General features: G+C 46.3%; 1 pseudogene across 1 annotated transcript; it reads left to right on the forward strand.

The window, feature by feature from the left end:
- The first annotated feature begins 6,269 nt into the window (after nt 1-6,269).
- LOC308439594 (dihydrofolate reductase-like) lies at nt 6,270-6,655 on the forward strand (annotated as a pseudogene). Its single transcript has one exon. The product of its transcript is annotated as a dihydrofolate reductase-like (transcript).
- The last annotated feature ends 716 nt before the right edge of the window (nt 6,656-7,371 follow it).

The following is a 7,371-nucleotide window of genomic DNA, read 5'->3' on the forward strand; positions in this document are numbered from 1 at the left end:
ATTTAGAGGCTCAGAAATAGGCCTCAGCCAAGTCACTTTTCCCACACTGACATGCAAATCCAACCGCCCACTTCACCCCTCAATCAAGAGCTCCAGTGACTTTACTCACAGTGCGCTTGTTCAGCAAAGCGGCTGTTCATCGAAGCTTTCTCTCTCTCCCTCCTTCCCCCACCGCCCCCTCCCGGAAGAAGATCTCTACCCCCATTTAATTTTTTTTTTTTTTTTTTTTTTTTTAACCTCTAGCAGAGGTCGGCGGCGAGATCCCTCCCCTGGACACAATCCTTTCCCTGAGTCTGAGAGACTGCGTGTCCCTGTACACCCTACACGTGGTTTGTCTTCCCGTTTCCTGCTCTTTGTTCACGTCCTTCCAGCTGCAACTCCTTGGCCCATCAGACCCTTACCCTATCTGCGATGGTCCTGTAAAGACCCCTCCTCCATACGGCTTCCTGTGACCCTGGCCTCTCCCCTGAGCTCTGGCACATGGCAGGCACTTGAGAGAGATGTGCAGGTTGTGCGAGAGAATGAAGAAAAGAGCAAAGCATTCACTGCCTCCATTATCCTTCCAAACCCTTATGAGAGCACCAGTGGCCTTGGGGTCCGCCCAGTCCCCAAGGTGAGAGCGATGGCTGTCAGAGGTTGGACTGTCATTACTTAGAAGTTTTTTTTTTTTTTTGGTTCCTGGCCCTCTGTTGTGTTATTTTCTTTTGGTTGTTGTTGGGTTTGGTGTTAAGACAGCATCTTACTGGGTACTTCTGGATGGCCTGGGACCCGATATGTAGACCAGGCTGGCCTAGAACTCAGAAAGATCTGCCATCTGCTGTCTCTCCTGAGTGTGGGCTGCCTCCCCCAGCTGAACTGCTTTCATTCTTAGGATGAATCTCAGACTCAGAGGGAACTGTGCTCAGGGTCACATAACTAGGAGCGGCAGTAATACAACAAGCCTTGTTTCCTATTGACATTCTGGCTGTCTTCACTCCACCATGCTAGCTTGTACAGATATTAGGAGCTTGGCGCCAGGGACTTGGAGAGATGGCTCACCAACTGCTCTTCCAGAGTTCAAGTCCCAGCAACCACATGGTGGCTTGCAACCATCTGTAATGAGATCTGATGCCCTCTTCTGGTGTGCAGCTGTATATAAAAATGGAGTGCTCATATACATCAAATAAATAAATCTTAATAAAAAATCTTGGTGCTGTTGGCTGTTTTTTTAAGGTATTTTTGTTGTTGTTGTTTTGTGTATATGAGTGTTTTACCTGAATACATGTATGTTCACTCTCTGCATGCCTGAATACATGTATGTTCACTCTCTGCATGTCTGAATACATGTATGTTCACTCTCTGCATGTCTGAATACATGTATGTTCACTCTCTGCATGCCTGAATACATGTATGTTCACTCTCTGCATGCCTGAATACATGTATGTTCACTCTCTGCATGTCTGAATACATGTATGTTCACTCTCTGCATGCCTGAATACATGTATGTTTACTCTCTGCATGCCTGGTGCCCCAAAAGCCCAGAAAAAGATGTTGGATCCCTTGGAACTGAAGTTACAGGTGGTAATGAGCCGCCATATGTGTGTTGGGAACTGAGCCTGGGTCCTCTGGAAGATCAGACAGTGCTCCTAAACATCCTGAGCCACCTCTCCATTGGCTGTCCTTAGTGTAACTGAATCGGCTTCTTTGGTGATGCCAGTACTGAGGTGGCATTTGTGTTAGGCACTGTTCGAGGCACCACACATCACACACCATCCACACACACACAGTTGAGACTCATTAGATTGGTTTACAGGAAACAGTTTGATGGCCCAGCAACTTCTGCGTCGCAGTGAAGAGAATGCAGATGTCGTTTGGTCCAGGAGGCTGGATGTCTCAAGAGTCCCAGTGTGAGCCTGGAGGGTCCCTGGAGAGCTGCAGGTCCTCAGCCTATGTTGGAAGATTGAAGAAGCTGCCAAAGGAACACTGCAGCCAAGGGATAGATGAACTTACCAGCAAGACGGAAAAAAAAAGGCAAAAGAGAAATATTTCTTCGTTCCCTCTTTCTGTCTTTTTATCTGGGCTGCCCACATACAGGGTAGGGCTTTGTGCTTTAAATTATCTGATCAAGAAAACCCCCTGCAGAAGTGCTTAGCAGTTTGCAGTGAAATTGGCTACCAAGATATGACATCATTCATAGCCTAAGTTCGTGGACCAAACCCTCCTTCCATGATGAGATGATATAAGAACCGGGGGGCTTTAGGACATGCTTGAGACTGAATAAAACCATAGCGTGCGGCCTTCACGGGGGGATTTTTGAGCCTATAATGGGACATCAGAGAGCAGTCTTCCTCTCCCTCTTCCTTTCTCCCCCACCCTCTCTCCCTCTCTCTCCCCACTCTCTTTCTCCACCCCCTAATATTAGTTATTTTTAATCACAGCAGCCAAAAACTGAGACATAATTTTGGCTCACAGGTTTCAGGGTCTCTGCTCATCATAATGGGCAAGACAGGGCAAAAAAAAAAAAAACAAAAACCTCTGCTCGTACCGTGGTGGAGGAGACATGGAGACAGGAAGTGACCAGAGATGATGATATACCCTCACCTGGAACCCACCTCAAAGAACCTTCTTATTCCGTCTAGACCTCACTTCCTTCTCTAGGAGCAAGCATTCAAGTCAGGAGCCTGTGTGGGACATTATAGATTCAAACTATAACACAGAGTTTTGTTTATGTGGCCCAAACTCCGAGTTACCTTCCCCCCCCCCTTCAGCTTCCAAGCGCTGAGATAATATCCCCCCACCCTCACCCTTGAGCACTCTCTCAGTCCAGTGAAAACGCAGATAACAGGCTGCATGCATAAGCCAGGAAGCGGCCCCTCCCCAGATTCTAAATTTGCTTTATGATCTGATCAGTGGCGTCTCAGCCTCCAGAAATCAGAGGGGGTAAATTCTATCATGTGAGCTGCCTAATCTATGATGCTTTCTTACAGCCGCCTAGCCAAGACACCTGCCACGCCCCTCCACCCACTCAGCGCTCAGGTCTAGAGCTAAATCTAAAGCTAAAACGCTTAGGCTCCTCCTAAAGGCTGTGAGCTCTGGTCCCACGCGCTACCATCAGCTGTCCTTGCTGTCCCTCCATCTGGGTAACCGAATGTTCTTAGCACAGTGGGCACTCGGTCAGCAGTGAGGTGTCTTCCTGCTTCCTGCCGCCCCCCTGAGTAAGAAACCTGGTCCCGAGGCTGAGGACAGAATCTTCAGACACTGCCAAGAGGCACTGTTGACAAGGCTGGTGATTCAGGCTGAGTTCCTGGAGGTTTGGAACACACTGTGTGTGTTAATGGGTCTGTTGGCTCCTTCTTTGTGTATGTGTGTGTGTGTTAGAAACTGCTGATCTGCTGAAGAGGTTTTCTGCCTTCTCCCAGCAACTGTGTGGCAGCCCTCACATGAAGTCACAGCTTTTCTTGTGAGCCTCTGGAGTGCCAAAAGGGCTTCTGGGGGAAACACAGGGCTACCCGTGGAAGCAACTGCAAAGTGAAAGCTGCCCTGTCCCTTACTCCTCAATGGCCCCATGGTCCTTGTCAGTGATAATGACATGGCACAGGGACCATAATTTCTTTTGCCTGCCATCTGGTTCAGTCCTCAGAACCCCGGAAGAATGCCCGGATCTCCAAATGAGAATTCTGAGCCTATTGGGGTCGGGAAGGCTGAGCTGTTTGCACAAAGTCAGGGATTTGGTAAACAGCTGAGACTTAAGTCGGCTTCTGTCCCTACCCCCTCCCACCCCACTTCCTCTTTTCCTCTTCCATTTCTTTCCTTTTCTCTTTCTTCTTTTGAGAACGTTGTTTCTGCACCTGGCCTGTGTGAAGCACTATAAAGTTTCAGAGATTAAATGGGGAACCTGACAGGTAGATTTTCCCCTTGAGGATGAGGCTGGGGGAAGTTCAGGATGGAATCATCGAGGGTAACTTTGAGAGTTACGGGTTGATGAAGAAGAGAAGGCCTATGACAGGATCAGAGAGAGACATCACCAGGTGGGGAGGATCTGAAGAGAGAGTGTCTGAAGAGTTAGGGAGGGGCAGGAGTGCCAAGCTCAGAGTATTCGACAGTCTGTCAAACGACTGTCAGCTGACATTTGGTAACATTTGCTGATGCATCTAATTCCCCTTCTGTTTGGTTTTTCAAGACAGGATTTCTCTGTATCACCCTGGCTGTCCTGGAACTTGCTCTGTATACCTGGCTGAACTCAGAGACTCTCCTGCCTCAGCCTTCTGAGCTCTGGTAGTAAAAGTGTGTGCCACCCCCACCCTCAGCTCTTTTGTTCTTAGAATATTTTTATTTATTCTTTGACAGTTCTATAATGTATACCACACACACACACACACACACACACACACACACACATATCTCCCACTGAGTTCGGTTAATGTTGTCTGAATGCACGTGGGTGTGGGTGTGGGTGTGAGCCCATCCTCCACCAGAGCATGGACAACCTACCATTGACCACACACCCCTGAAGAAAAAATGACTGCCCCTGTCCAGTAGCCACCAGCTGCCAATAGCTTCTCAGCTTAAGGGGAACCTTCTAGACCCTCTCCCATGCCCTCTAGAATGACTGGCTCGATCACATGCAGACTAACTATAGCTGAAGAAAATCCATGAACACAACAGCCATGTCACCTCCACGTCCACAAGATGGCATTTTACATCATCCCTCTCCACCCTCTGCTTTTTACAGTCTTCCTCCCTGTCCCCTGTGACAGTCCCTGGGTCTTGGTGTAGAGGTGAGAGGTTAACGCAGATAGTAGGTGACTTGGTGCTTGGACCAGTTACAAGTGGGTACTGACCACTACCCACTCTTGCTGCAGAAAAAGCCACGTAGCTCAAGGCTGAGAACCGCACTGATTTACGGATACAAACACAAATACTTAGCAAGCAGTTTGACCACATTTCCATTCAGCAGAATAAGAAGAGTAATATGGTCTCCCAAGACCCATGACACTCTTGTGACGGGTTTCCAGTAGCAGGTATGCTTCTGTCCTGTGAAGCAGACCTCAAGACCAAGCATAAGACAACTGGTTACCATTGCAAGATTTACGCCACTATTGAGCCAGTGGACATATCTTGCCGATAGGCCAATACGGTAGCATCTCGGGTCGCCACTGACTGAGGATGTTTCTCTACCAGTGGCCCGTACTATAAAAGCCTGGATGTTTCCAAGTCAGTTCTAGCATGATTTCTCTGTGTTCTACAAACAAAGTCAGATGTGTCTTCGGTAACAATGTCTTAGCATCTAGTTCTGATTGGCAGCCGAAAGCAATGACAACTGCTTGTGTTTCTTGGGGGACTCTGACACTTCCATAACCGACACTCGTGTGCGTGTTTTACTTAGTAAATTCCATTTATTGAATGGTGTGTGTGTGTGTGTGTGTGTGTGTGTGTATCAGAAAACAACCTGTAAGAGTTGGTTCTCTCCTTCTATGTTTAGGTCCTGGGGAATCAAACTCAGGTTGTTTTATATATATATATATATATATATATATATATATATATATATATATATATATATATAAAAGATTTATTTATTATGTATACAACACTCCACCTGCATGTATGCCAACACTCCAGAAGAGGGCATCAGATCCCATTACAGATGGTTATGAGCCACCATGTGGTTGCTGGGATTTGAATTCAGGACCTCTGGAAGAACATACAGTGCTCTTAACCTCTGAGGCGTCTCTCCAGCCATATATATATATATAATTTAAATATATATATATATTTAAATAGCTTACAAAGCAGTGTGTTTTCATAAGCCTTGTAAATAATTCTTAGTTTTGGATAGCACAACCTACCACCCACTTCTTCTCCCCCCCCCCCCGCTTCTACTTCCCAGCTCATGAATTTTAAAATCCCTTCATCCCACCAAGACCTTCCATTTCTCTCTTACATGGTTCTTTCCAGGTTCCTGACCTCTACTGACACTCCAGATTAAACACACTCTAAAAACTGTTGGCTGAGATCACGCATGAGAAGATATGTGTGGGCCTGGGTTATTTCGTTTCCTATATTTTTCTTTTTCTTTTTTTTTTTTTTTTTACAAAATGAATCATAATTTCCTGACATCTTCATTATTTTTATTTTTATTTTCAGATAAATAAAGTTCTATTCTCTATGTGCACCTTGTTTTCCTTATTTATCACTTAGTCCATTTCCTAGTTATCGTGAAAAGAACAACTACAAAGAAATGTGCAGACTAGCATGAGGGCTGGCAGGGTCTGATCACTGCTGCCAACATGGTTCGACCACCAAACTGTATTATCACTGTGTTCCAAAATATGGGCATTGGCAAGAACGGAGACCTGCCCTCTGCTCAGAAATGAGTTCAAGTACTTCCAAAGGATGACCACAGTCTTTTCAGTAGAAGGTGAACAGAGTCTGGCCATTATGGGTAGGAAAGCCTGGTTCTCCATTCCTAAGAAGAATCCACTTTAAAGGACAGAATTAATACAGTTCTCAGTAGAGAACTCAAGGGACCACCACCAGGAGCTTATTTTCTTGCCATAAGTCTGGATGATACCTTAAAACTTATTGAACAACCAGAGTTAGCAAATAAAGTGGCCATGGTTTTGAATAGTGGGGGGGCAGTTCTGTGTACCAGATACCCAGGTGTCCTCTCTGAGATCCCAGAGGAGAAAGGCATCAAGTGTAAGTTTGAAGTCTATGAGAAGAAAGACTAATGGAAAGATGCTTTCAAGTTCTACTGTTTCCCTCCCCAAATTACGCATGTTTACAAGTCCGTGGGACTTCTGCTGGCTTAAAACAAACAAACAAACAAACAAACAAATAAATAAATAAATTTGCAAATGCCTGTGAGTAGGCTGTAGAGCCCTTTGGGTATATGCCCAGGAGTGATATCTCTAGGTGCTGTGGTTTAAAAGAAACACTGTCTCCCATATTTCAACACAGGCTCACACATTTGAACACTTGGTCCCCAGTCGGGTGGCAAGGTTATGAAGCCTTCGGGATGTGGAGCCTTGCCCGAGGAACTGCATCACCGGAGGCGGGATTTGCGGGTCTGTAGTGTGACTCCACGCCCTGTTTTCCCTCTCTGCTTCCCGGGTGCAGATGAAGCGTGATTAGTCAGCTTCCAGCTCCTGCTACTGCACCATGCCTTCCCAGACATGGTGGACTCTCTCCCTCTGGGACTGTATGCCAGAGCAAACACTTCCTTCCTTAAGTTGCTTTTGGTCGTAGTGGTTGATCACAGCAACAGAAAGGCACTAATGCACCTGGCCATAGAGTAAATCTATGTAGATTTTTGAGAAACCTCACACTGAGATCCATAATGGCTATGTCCATTTGCCCATCCACCACAGTGGGTGAACAATTCTCTTT

This window comes from Micromys minutus (assembly GCF_963924665.1).
Source record: "Micromys minutus genome assembly, chromosome: 29".
Classification (NCBI taxonomy): domain Eukaryota; kingdom Metazoa; phylum Chordata; class Mammalia; order Rodentia; family Muridae; genus Micromys; species Micromys minutus.